This window comes from Anomalospiza imberbis, chromosome 2, assembly GCF_031753505.1.
Source record: "Anomalospiza imberbis isolate Cuckoo-Finch-1a 21T00152 chromosome 2, ASM3175350v1, whole genome shotgun sequence".
Classification (NCBI taxonomy): Eukaryota; Metazoa; Chordata; class Aves; order Passeriformes; family Viduidae; genus Anomalospiza; species Anomalospiza imberbis.
Genome location: NC_089682.1, coordinates 99501096 through 99514340, shown reverse-complemented (window position 1 = coordinate 99514340; position 13245 = coordinate 99501096). Strand labels below are relative to the sequence as shown.

Here is a 13245-nt window from a genome sequence, read left to right as displayed (position 1 = left end):
CTAAACACATTGATTGTGGAGATTAAAAGCACCATCACCTTTCATCTATCTTGTTTACCTCCCAAGCACCCTCTGGCTTTTGTGTGGCATTTTGGTTTCCATGGCCACTGAAGGTTCCTTCCTATAATCAAAAACGACCTCCTGTTATAAAAGACTCAGAGTCTTTGCTCAGCAGGCCATTTCCCCCTTTTATTATTCTTTTCTCTTGCCTTCAGGGAAAGCTTTGTGTGAGCAGGACAGAGCACTTGGTTGGTTGGCAGTTGACCTCAGCTGCACACAATGAGCCCTGAGTGCTACCTGAAATGTGTGACAAAGAGGGAAGGGTCACTGGCTTAGAGCATTACAAGGGCATGGGCAAGCCACTGTGATGACACTTGCCAAATGTTAGCATTCACCTAATTCAGGAGGGTCCCTGCTGATTGACAGTTCCTCACTCTTCAGCAGCTAAAGACAGAAAATACACAAGTTCATTAATTAATAACCCTGCTAGACTCCGAAGATATAAAGGCTAAAAGAAAAAAAAAAACCAAACCCTAACAAAACAAAACAAAACAAAACTAACAAAAACCCCAAACCCACTAAGAAAGCAGCTTGGTAGGAGGGAGCCAGCTCAGGATGAAATATGTACAAAGTATACATATATATTTTTAAGAGCACGCCTCACTAGTTTAAAGCCATTTTAATAGCCTACAGGCAAAATTTGTCATGGTATGTAGCTGAGTGCTGTGCTTGCTTAAAATGCTTTTGACAATGTGAGGAAAGCCTTTAAGCATTTGATGAAGGTAAGTAAGTTAGTTAGCATGGCTTGGAAGTCAGTTTGCAGGTTCCAAGATAATTCTTCAGGATCCAATTAAACTGTTGAATTTTACATTCATTCCATTTTTCTAATGCTTTTAGTTAAGGGGATTTCTCCCATACATAACCCGCTCACACACACCCCATACTCCCAAATCAATTATTTTAAATACAGTTCTGTGACTTTTTAGTTGGTTTCACCCTTTGATTGTTGAAGTGTGTTAGTCTTCCAAAAAAAAAAAAAAAAAAAAAAAAAAAAGCTTTGAGCACATTTTTCTTTCCTGGCTACAGCAATACAGCAACAGGGAGATTTAATGCTGTATATAATAGCTGATTTCAGAGGTTATATGAGAGTAGCGCATGTGGATAGCTGCTAAAGACAGCAAAATGTGAACAATTTCTTATATCAGCTACTTACTGTGTTGCTCAGATATCAGCTGTAAGATACCCCAAAACAGGATGTGAGAGCAGCAAAATTTCTCTTGCATATTGGTACTCACACTGAGGGAAAGCCATCATTATCAGAACTATCAAATTTTCAACAAATATATTCAAAGATTAGTTTAGCTGGTATTCTAGTGTAAGAATTATGATTAAAAAAAAAGCAAATGTGGAAGTTCAAGGCATTTCAATAAGTACTATTTTTATATTTGAGCACAGCAGATCCTGTAGTGTAACCTTTATACTTCCCAGTACAGGAACGGAAATATTTTCTGACATTTTCCATCATATTTGTATCTTTCTTTAACATGAGCATTAGTGCTCTTGTCATAATGAAGAATATATTTAGCAGTCAGACATTAAAGAAATTGAAATCTGTCTTGCAAAGTGATCTTGAAATCATGCAATATGTCAAAAACTGTCATGTAACATTGTATTATATGTTTTATACTACTTTTATACAGACTTTACTCAGTCTGATTTAATAGCTTTTATCAGAGTGAATTCTATCAAAAATCATGACAGAATTAAGACATTTATATGCACTAATCCGTCAAAGAACATTTGAAACTCAACACTGTAACTTGTCTTGGTGCTTCAAACTTTTATAGAGTAAATATACAATACCAACATGACCAGTGAATCTTTCTGCAATGAATGCTGCAGTTCATCTGGGAGCAGGCACTTTCACTCCTCACTTATGATGAGCATAAATTGGTCTTGTAGCTGAAAACATTTCTCCTGACAGAGGGTATTGAGGACAGAGATTTCTGCCAGGAACTCCACACTGCTATTCATGCAGCTTTCATCTTTGGAATGTTATGTTCAGATCTACTTTAGATCACAAAATTCTACACACTAGTAGGAATCAGGTAACAGTATGGTATAAGCAGAATTTAAAGAAGAAAGGATTTCAGTTGTTGAAAAATATTTTATTACTAAAAGAGAGTTGTTTTTTGCTTGATTTTTTTCAGGATTGAATGACTATACAAAAATATGTATCATTATATAGTGGGCATAAATGAGATTTGTCATGAACAGTGTAACTGCTTAAGAGTCCACTGCCTTAAATAGCATCCAATGACATTGTGTAAATGATCTCCACACAGTGGGGATAGTTTTAACAAAAGACCCAGCTAAATTTCTCCTGAAACACTACCACTGACATCAGTGGACTTGGAATGCCCTTTAAATAATAATCAGTTACCTATCACCAATAAACATTAGCTAAGTTCTGCTTCTTGCACCTTTTTCTGGATTCCCTTGTAGTTACATTTTCAAATATCAGGCAGGTATTTTTCAGGTAAAATAAGCATTCTTGTGAATCTTTTGTTCTAAATTATCTTCCCACAGACAGTCACTCCGCTTCCAGTGCCTTCAAAACCAGCAAAGCTAAAGCACCTGAATGCAAATTCAGCTTTAAAAGAATAACGTTGTACGCATCTGGAGAAAAGGTCATTTAGCAGATTGATTTGGTCACTGAACATTTTCCCTGCTGCCATCTTAAGACTTATACCTCTAATCGATTGCACTCCCTGCTCCATGACCCCCAGCAATACTGCTCTTCATTCCAATGGCAATAGTTCCCAGTGGGCTTCTCAGGCCATGTATTGAATGCATTGTGAACAAAGCTCCTGGCAAGGGGCAGTATTCTTCTTCTATCTCATCTCTATCATCTTCAAGTCATCTCTTTAAAGGAAATAAACTGCAGGTGTGTATGCTTCCCACCCCCCCCTCTTTCCCTTCACTTCTCAGAAAGGTCAATAAATGGGATTAAAATTCTCTCACTGCACATCAGACTCTCAAAGTGAGGGCAAAGTGCACATGTGAAAGGCCAAGTGTGCACACACACTCACATCCACGTGCATAGGAATAGCCCTGCATTTGTGGAATGTATCTCTTTACATTTCTGCATATATTAGATGTTGGGAGGGGCCATGAAATCTACTCTCTGCTCCACCGAGAGCAAGATTTAGCAAACAGCACAGTGGGATTGCCATCTTGATCCAGGCTTTCAGATCCTATAAGTTAAATATATCAAACAATAAATAACATGAAGCAGGTAAGAATATAACTTTAACTGAATTCAAAACAATAAGGCAAACATTTTGACAAGCAAATATTTCGCTTTCTACAGTAATTTCAATTAAAAAAAAACCCCAACAGATTAAAACAATCATTTATATCAAATAAAGAGGAAAGAGAAAAAACATAAAAATATACTCATATTTCATTTTTCTACTGAGATACTTTTTCTCCTCTGTTGGGTAGAATTTATGTAGACAAGCATATAAAGTCTTAGAGAAAGAAATGAGTCCAGAATCAGAGATACAGATTTCAAATTCAATCAACAATTCCCATATCAAGATTTCCATCAACTTTTAATTTAAAGATTTACCTCAGAGAGAATTAGCTTATTTAACTGTTGTGTAATTCTATTAAAATCAATGGGACCATATGTATTAGTAAGATAGAGTCTGATTAACAATATCATTTTAACTTTGGCCTATTCTAGCTTAAGAGCATTATAAGAAATATCTTTTAAATAAATAGTTCTTTTCTGAATCATGATAATGTAGTTTTCAGGAAGAAATTTTATGAGCAGATTTTGAGCTAGGGAACAGATGATTAAAATATTTTTACAGAACCAAAACTGGCAAAAATGTAGTTTACTTATATGCTTGACAAACTTCCTGACTTATTGACAGGGCAGCCATTTGACAATGTCAAAGTCATGCAGCTGAGGTTCTTGGAATGGTTTGAATAATAAACCAAGAGGGATGTCATGGAGGAAATTGACATCAGTGTACTACCAAAGAATGACACCTTCCAGAAAAGTCTATGGTAACACCAAAGCTTTTTCCCGGGTTTCAGCAAACACTATACTGAGTTGTCCCTCAGGCAGGAAGCTGTTGAGCTGCACTGTGAATACAAGAGATTGTGGTACAGAAGCTGGCACCATGGGCTTGAGTAGGTTTGCAGGACTGAAAGATGTGATCTAAGTCCTTAAGTATATACACAGAGGTATTTATCATAGAGCCACAAGGTTCTAGAACTACAGCCCAGTTCATATGGGAACCTTGCTTAACACTCCCAGTACCTAAGAAGTGCAAACCAAGGTAAGGAACTATCATGCATTACATCTTCCTTTCCTCAGGAAGAGGATCAATATACAACCATCTCTCAAGCAGTTATCACCTTCATCTCATTTCTCATCAGCAGATGGGAAATGAAAGACTGATCTGTCAGCATGTGGGTAATTTTTTTCCCTTTGGAGCTTTCCTTCCAAGTCTGACATTTCTCAAAGGTATTGATAGGTGGCAGATTTATCTTTCAAGTATTCAGTGTCTCTGTAGCAGTGGGATTTGTATATTGCATCACTCAGCATCCCTTTGAGATGGCATGCAAAGAACTGGAAGTGGAAACACCTTCAAAAAGTGCAACAGAAAGATTACTGAAAAGGCTGATTATTGCTCAAATAGGAGGTTTATTTTTTCCCTAGTATTTGTCCAGCTTAAAAGACATTATTTACTCTTTTTCACAGCATGGTCCTCTCTTGCAAGATAAAATTCCTGTCCACCAGAGAAGGCTTCTAGTCATGACGAGGACAAGGTCTTCTTCCCCACTGTATTCTTACGGTAGTCTGATTCCCATGCCCACTCCTGAAGAACCAGTCCATAGAGGAAGCACCAGGGAGCTAAGTGGCCTTTTTATGCAACTGAAAGGTTTATTGAGGTTTCAAATCATCCAACTCAGGGCTCTTAGAGTTGATCTTAAAAGGTATGAAACATTGAGAGTTATCTGTTTTGTGGAGAAAAATGGCATAGACTTTGGGGAGCTAGCCAGGATTCCTTTGTCACTAAAAAGGTTTTATGCTGGAATTAAGTACATCTTAAGACTGAATTTGTCAGCAAGGAATACAATTTAGTGTTTCCAAGAATGTTCTACACATGCATAGACTTGAATATCTTGTGCAAATTTGATTCTGCATAGGGCAGTACCAACAACTTGCTTGAGACTGGCTTCCTATTCAGGAAATAAATCTGTAATAGACAACTCAGCCCAGTGATATACCACACAATTCAAACAAAAGCTATCCTACCATTCAAACAGAGAATATTCACTGTCACACAATTACTAGTGTGAATCTGCTGGCTCCTTTTGGGACACCCAATATGGTGATAAATCTATCATCTTCACCAGTGAGTCAGCAATCTGCCCTTGCCAAAAAAAAATAAAATAAAAATAAAGGCAAACAGTCTATTGGGCTACTTTAGAGCATTCCCAGCAGCTCATGGGAGGTGATCCTTCCTCTCTCTTTTGCACTGGAGAAAGATCTATGAAATGTCTCAAAACAGCCTCAAACTTTCTTTGATTCTAGGTGATTCCATTTTCTACTTGTCTGGGTACAATGGTCTTCTTCTCAACATCTTCTCCAGTACATATGGACGAAAGGTATTGTTCGTCTCCCTAATCTCCTAAAGTTTGAGTTCTTTTTCTGGTGTATTTTTTTCTCACTACAAAGGCCCATTTTGAAAATGGGCAGAGGAAGTGTATCCTACCAGGCAATCACCCCCCTTTCCATTTTTAATTTACATAGGACATGCTTAATTTCATGAAGTTCAGTTTGTCTAGAGGGCATGGGCTCCATCTGTGCTTCATTTGCCTCCAAAACTAGCTAGCCACTAATGTGGGCAGTCCTGCCACAAAATGAACCTCTCAGTCAACTGCCCATGTGAGATAGCAAACAGTTGCAAAAAGTTATCTGGGCAGGGAGCAAGTGATCCCAAAAGAGACTATAGCTTCACTTTGAGGCAGCTGGTTTCCCTTCTCTCCAGTGTTCTGGGTGCTGTTTTGAAGGATTGGGATGAGGGGCTGAATTCCCATCATGCAGAACTGTACTCTGCATGGGATTTATTTGTGGTATTTGTAAACCAGGCAGGAAGATGGAAATCAGCATCACAGGACATAGTTGAAAGATCTGGTTCCCTTCCAAACTCATTGGATGATTCTTTACTACAAAATCTTGCTGCTCCCACACTCTTCATGCCTTTGACACCCTGATATTTTTTGAGGGGAGATACAAGTAATTTGATACTAAACTTTGTATAAAGAATATTAAAAATATTAAATACATTAAATTCAAAAATGGTAAGGAATTTGAATTCTTGTGCTATGTTTTAAAATAAATAAATTTTATATTAAATTCCTTGTAAAATTAGCATGATACCTTACAGACAAGAAACTCTGATGATTGTATAAACTAATTAAGTCCCTTTTAAGTGTTTAAATATTGTTACAGAAATTTTTCTGGAAGACAATCTGACTTTGATTATGCCAATGCCAAAGAAAACTCAAACTCCCGAGATATGGTCACTTTTAAATATCACTTGTAATTAGTACTTTACAGGTGAATTTGAAATGTGAGACTTGCAACACATTTTAAAGCAGAACTTCACATTTTTAGGAGCTCTGGGAAAAAACTTCTCAGTATCAGGGATTGGTGATTCAGATTTCATTGGGATCATCCAGATAACTGATTTTACTAGCCACATGCTTCCTTGTTTGTGTTAGGTAGACTATGCAACAGAGCTTTTTATTCTTGAACAGCACCTTTGATTATTCTGCTATAAATATGAAATTAAAAAATAAAATCCATCCTAATGAAATGGCTCTATCTCCAGTTTCACTGTACTGTATAGAAAAAGATTCCTTTAAATAAAGGACATTTTATTATTAAGCAACTGCATTTAAAGGAAAACAGCAGTAATCCAAGCAGTAATCCAGTTTTTGAATCCAAAGACAACTTCTGGCACTAGATCTTCATTGCAGAGGCACCTGTCTCCAGGGTGTAGAAATTTTTGATTTTTTTCTTTTTTTTTTTTTTTCCCCCTTGGTTACAGTCACGATCTCAGATATATCTTTCTCACAGCTTTTACTTTTGTATTGTTTAGCTGTACCTCTGTCCAGTGTGCTATGTTCTGCAAATCTTAGTCTTTGGCATTACTGCTTCCTCCCCATGGACCACAAAACTTAGGTTCCTAACTTAGGGTTGTGTGCACCCCTCCCATTTAACTAGTGACACTATTGCACTGAGTGACACCATTTTTGAGTTCCTCCTGACTTCATGTTCCTAAATCCTGTTGATATAATGATTCAAGCCACTTTTGAAAAAGCCAACTAGTCTCCAGAAACACTTAGGTGCTCTCGCATACTTCATCTTTAGTATGGACCACAAAACTTAGGTTCCTAACTTAGGGTTGTGTGCACCCCTCCCATTTAACTAGTGACACTATTGCACTGAGTGACACCATTTTTGAGTTCCTCCTGACTTCATGTTCCTAAATCCTGTTGATATAATGATTCAAGCCACTTTTGAAAAAGCCAACTAGTCTCCAGAAACACTTAGGTGCTCTCGCATACTTCATCTTTAGATCATGGATTTTTTGGAAGTGAAATCAAATATTCTGAAAAGCAAAAAAAAAAGGACAGAAATACTTAACATTTTGAAAAAGAAAAAAGAAAAAGAGAAAAAGAGAAAAAGAGAAAAAGAGAAAAAGAGAAAAAGAGAAAAAGAGAAAAAGAAAAAGAAAAAGAAAAAGAAAAAGAAAAAGAAAAAGAAAAAGAAAAAGAAAAAAAAGAAAAAGAAAAAGAAAAAGAAAAAGAAAAAGAAAAAGAAAAAGAAAAAGAAAAAGAAAAAGAAAAAGAAAAAGAAAAAGAAAAAGAAAAAGAAAAAGAAAAAGAAAAAGAAAAAGAAAAAGAAAGAAGAAAAAATCAAGCTGCTAATTCTAAAAAGTTGTTTATAATCAGAATAACAACAAACTTATGTGTTGTTTGTATTGCAATAGAAAATAAAATATCATGTATAAAATATCAATAAAATATCATCATATTATTTCCAATTTAAGCATCTGTTAAAAAAAAAGTCTCTCATGAATCTACAGGAAAATCAATCACTTGATAATGGTGAAGACATTCCTGTGTGTCAGCATGAAAGTATGATATGTTTCCAGAAGCATTTTCCTTGAGTAAAAGAGAAAAATACAACCATTTCACAGCACTTTGCCTTGCTGGACCAAATTTATCTCTGTTGTAGCCTGGTGATGTCAACAGAGTTACAGTGTGGATGAATACAGGTCATTGTTTGTGAAGTTGGCAGTGAGTGCATGTGTGGGAGGAGAAAAATGAGATCTTCTAACCCATATTTGCAGAAAAAACATGAGTATGAGTTTAGACACATACTCCTATTAAAACTGCACCATAATTTTGCCACTGGAAGTTTCAGTACAAATGGGCTCCAAGTGAAACAAAATGAGGGTGTTTCTCCAAGCTACTTCCTGCGTTGCTGTCAATGCTACTGCATGACAGTGTGACCACGTGATGTTGGGCTTGGGATGTAGAACATGGCAACAAGGCTTTCCTTAGTGGTTTCCAGAGCACAAGTAATGTCATCATGTTCCAATACTGTGTAACTTAGGCATTTGCTGTGCACCTCAGTGGGTCAAGCTTTCAGGGACTGACCTCAGGTGTGCTAAAGAGCTGTGCCTCCTATGGGAGATCCCACTGCTGGGCTACAAATATGTTCCTTATGATCTGCTTGACTTGTAGACACATTGGGGATATGCGGAGTTTTTTGCTTTGGGTCTTCATTGCCAAGCCAGAAACCAAAGTATTGAACTTCACAGCAGCATTTTTGGGAAGCACCAAAGATTTCTGGATGGATACCTGCAATGCAAGGCAGACTGCAGCAGAACGGGTGTCTGACTGACACCCGACTAACAGTCAGACCAAAACTGGTTCCTTCAGGACAACTCCTCCCATCAAGCTTTGTCCCCCACTTTGCCAACGACTGCAGTGGTTTGCAGATCTCCTCACCATGAACATCAAACCAGAGAAGAGAGTCCTGGAAAAGGCAAGAAGTTCTACAGCTTAGAAGTGAGGTCATTGTCTGAACCTGTCTCTGTACACAGGGCTGAAAAGAACCACTGGGCCTGGCATTTTGGAAGAAATATAGCTTTCTCTGTCAATCATTCCTTCAAAACTGAGTCACTTGTATAAAACTGCTGTGAGTTTTGTACCATATCTAATGCTTCATAATAGCCTTTGGCATCAAAACTAAGCATATTGTCCTTACTGCTAGAAAAGGTCAATGAAAATGAAAAACATGCAGATTGGAGGTGGACCTTGATGTGCATTGGAGTGTGCTGATACATGCCAGAACAGTTCAAAACTACTCTTCCATTTCTGAATTTATATAAAGAACAAACAAAACAAACCAAAAAAGCTCCAGAAATCCAAACATATCTGTTTTATGTATGCTGCTCAAACTTCTGCCAAGGCAATTTGGATTTCAGGTAGTATGAAATTCCAGTCCACAACCCAGTAGTAGGAAGTGTAAAGGAAAACATTTCCAGCAGGCACACTTGCTTTTCATAGCCCATACATACCTTACCTGAACTCTTACCCTGTGTAGCACATCCATGTCCTTCAGTCCCAGGGAAGCATCCCCTGCTTCCTGCTTCCACTTAAGAAACAGTAAACAGTAAATTTGTTTATAGCCTCCATTTTATTAATAGTGGCAATCAGAGGAACTTTTAAGGATATGTTTTGTTTGCTTCAGCTCTTGCTTTGTCTTCCAAGTTGGAAACCCCCACAGGACACTCATAAATGGACAAATTTACAATCTAGCCTGTGCAAAGTGCCCACTGCAGCATCTGCATCGAAGTTGTCTTTGTGCTTATGCACCAGCTGTGATGCCAGAGGGCACGGGGTCAGAGCAGAGGGCTTCCTCTGGCTTTCTACAAACTGGGATCAGCCAACCTTCATTTATCTGTGGTTAAGGCTTGTTTTGGTTTCTCAGATCATGACTCCACAGAGCTGTTTGGATATTTTTAATCGAAAGACAAAGCACTTCCTCTTCCAAACTTGGTGCCTGCAAGGAGCATAACAAACTAATCATTCAGAATAATTAATTCTGTCAGAAAAATCTCTACAATTCTTACTAACGCTGAGTGTTTTGTAATCCTAATGAAAGGAAAAACCTGTCACTGTGATAATTTTCGATTGACCCATTTTCTTCAGTGGCTGGGGAGAGGAGAATATTGTTTGTTTTTATCTCTAAGGACCATAAGCATGAAAATGATATCTGTAAATCTTACATTTCAGCCTTTTATTTCCAAATCAGCCTTCAAAGGAAACATTAGCTATTCCAAAGAGCCAAGTAAGATTGTGAGATTGGTCATTTGTATATGCATTGCAGGGTGTCTTTCAGTTACCTGTGACTTTAGTTTCAAAATATTCCCAAGATAGGGAAACATTTGTTTTCTCCATTTCTAAATGGGAATCTGAGATGGAGAAAATATAAGCAGCTTGCCAAGGCCATGGATGTAGTCCCTGCAGAACCAAGGACTGGAATCCAAATTGTGAGTGCTTTAGCCTAGCACTTAAAAGCACAGCCTCCCTGTGGGTTTTAATGTAATACAAGAAGCTTAGGATTGAGAAACCATTTCTAAAGCCAGGTTTTATGAGAAAGTGTGGAAAACAAAATATTAGTTTCCTACGTTTGCTTAATATTGTAAACACCTAGCTGCCAACTTCAGTGAGGAAGCTGCCAAACAAACACAAACAAAACCAAAAAAAAAGTACTTAAAAGGGAAAATGCCTGAAGTTTTAGAGTTCTTTTTCATATTGTCATGCTTTGAGGTCATCTATTTCTTCTGTATTTGACAGCTGAATGTTAAATGTGGCAGGCAGTTGCATTTCTCATTACCAAAGACAGAACGGTAGAGGAAATTTGTTCTTTAATATGCAGCCTTTTATTTCTAGGTCACTAATTTGAATCGATTCCTGATCAATGGTGACTGAAAGGCATTCATATCCGGCAGCTGTTCTGTGGTCTGTGTTAAATGAGGGGACATCTTAGTTATTTCCCAGCAGTAGCCCCTCTCTCTCAGTACCAGAACAAGCTGGCAGTTTTCACAGAGATGCTATGGCCTGATTGCACATGGCACTTGCAAATATCCAAAAAGTGATTAACCTATTTTTGCTCTGTTTCTTTAAGGCATGTGTTTGTTTTTTTCAAGTAAGCCATATCTTTTATGGTAAGTTTTTAAATATTAAATGGGATCATCTTGCTGCTTTTGTATAAATGCATTCTGCCTTCAACACCATGACTGCTGCTGTGATGCTACTGGCAGTGGCCAGAAGATGATTCTTTACATGCACAATGAGGAGTGCCAAAACAAGCGTGAGTAGTTTCTGTGAGTGGGATTCATAGCCTTTAAATTCACTTATCTACATGTCATCTGTTTGGCCTAAATGAATCATCTAAACTGCCACTGTACTCCAAATCTCTCCTTTAAAAAATAAATCCACGGAGGCTTTGTTCATAGCAAGCAGAAGTGTTAGTTTCTTTCAGAATTCCACCTTAAATCTTAAACATTTTTTACACTCTCTTCTGTAATAACTGCAGAAGCCCTCTATTACAGTACAGAATAAATCACCTTTGTTTTTAAGGATCCATACATATTGTCTAGCAGGTATTATGGTTGAGAAAGACAAGTTTAATTGTTATATTCATACTTTCCAGGTACCAGATTCCTGGTGAGTTGTTGAATATAAAGAAATGTGTTGGGGCTTGTTGCTGGTTTTTTCCCCTAAAACTTCTCCAACCACTCTGACATGACCTCCCAAAAGATTGACATAACATATACAGTGCACAATACTTTTTCTCCCAAAATATCTCTGCTTTAAACAATGCCTTCCATAAATTACTTTCTGTCTCTGGCAGTGTGTGGAAGAATAATCTTTCACCCACCCACAAAAAAATTCTAGCCTTTATTACCATCCTTTTTTCCCTTTCTCCAAACATGTTAATACCTGCTGCACAGAAACAACACTACAAGTCATAATAACTGTCTACTGACACTAGTTTCCCAGTATAATGATTTGTTGAGTTTTTCTTTTAGCATTTTGATAACAATATCATGCAGTCAAATTGTCTGGTAGCATTAAAACTTGTCAGAGGAAGCACATAAATTGGCTGTAAAGATTCACTGAAACTTGGCATAAAGAATTTTAGACCAGAACCAAGTTTTCTTCACAAAATATTAAATTCTTCTTTCAGGTTCTTTCCATGATCTAAAAAGCAACTTGAAATATTTTCAAAGACACAAGTTGCAAGCCAGTACACTATGACATGTCTAAGTATGCTTGTAAGAAAAAAAAAAGAGGGAATGAAAGTAGAAACTTACAGTGCTTTCAAGATTTCATGTACAAACAGGTTTATATTTAAGTAGCATTTTAAGGAATTTCATAGGCATTTACTTCACAGCCTCAAAGTTCATTTAAGATATTGCACATGAAATACACTTCATCATATATTTTGGGTTTTCTGTTTTTCTTAAAGCCACATTTTTTACAGTCTTGGGAGGTGTATGGTGATTATTAGTCTCTGTAGGTGAACAGAAAAATTAAAATAGAGTGAAATATTTTTTGTTATCCATTATAGCCATAAAAACATGGGTTCTCTATGCTTAGAGTCAATTGAGTTACTCTTTATTTAGTTTTATTTGACCAAGAATGTTATTACAAATAATTATTATTTGTATTACCAAAGCAAACTGGACCACTTAGTCAGGAATGAGGACCACATTGCTTTATGTAGTGTCCAATGAGAACAAAAAAAGGGAAGATTTCAGGAGTCTGAATGCTTGCACTAGATGGAATTAGATAGCCTGATGGGAGAGCTGAAGGAAACTACAATAGTACTTTTTGAGGTCAGGAAACAAAGCAGGTTTGCATGAGCTGGTGGGGATTTCCTCTCACTCCTAGGTGGAGAGAAAGATGAAAAATTGAAAATGCATAGCTGAAAATTGGAACGGAATTGATGGAAATTGGTAACACAATCCTAATGGAGGTAGCAGTCAGCCTTTTAATACTGACTACAGTGTCATTTAAGTGGGACTAGGGAAAGGTGGTGCATTTGTCATAGTAGAGGAGAAGAAAGTG

General features: G+C 37.2%; 1 long non-coding RNA gene across 1 annotated transcript in view; it reads right to left on the bottom strand.

Moving 5' to 3' along the window:
• The window catches only part of LOC137467130 (uncharacterized), a 34530-nt gene extending 33502 nt beyond the window's left edge, over positions 1-1028 (bottom strand). Inside the window, exon 1 of the long non-coding RNA XR_010995413.1 lies at positions 1-1028. This is a non-coding gene — a long non-coding RNA (uncharacterized lncRNA).
• Positions 1029-13245: the final 12217 nt, after the last annotated feature.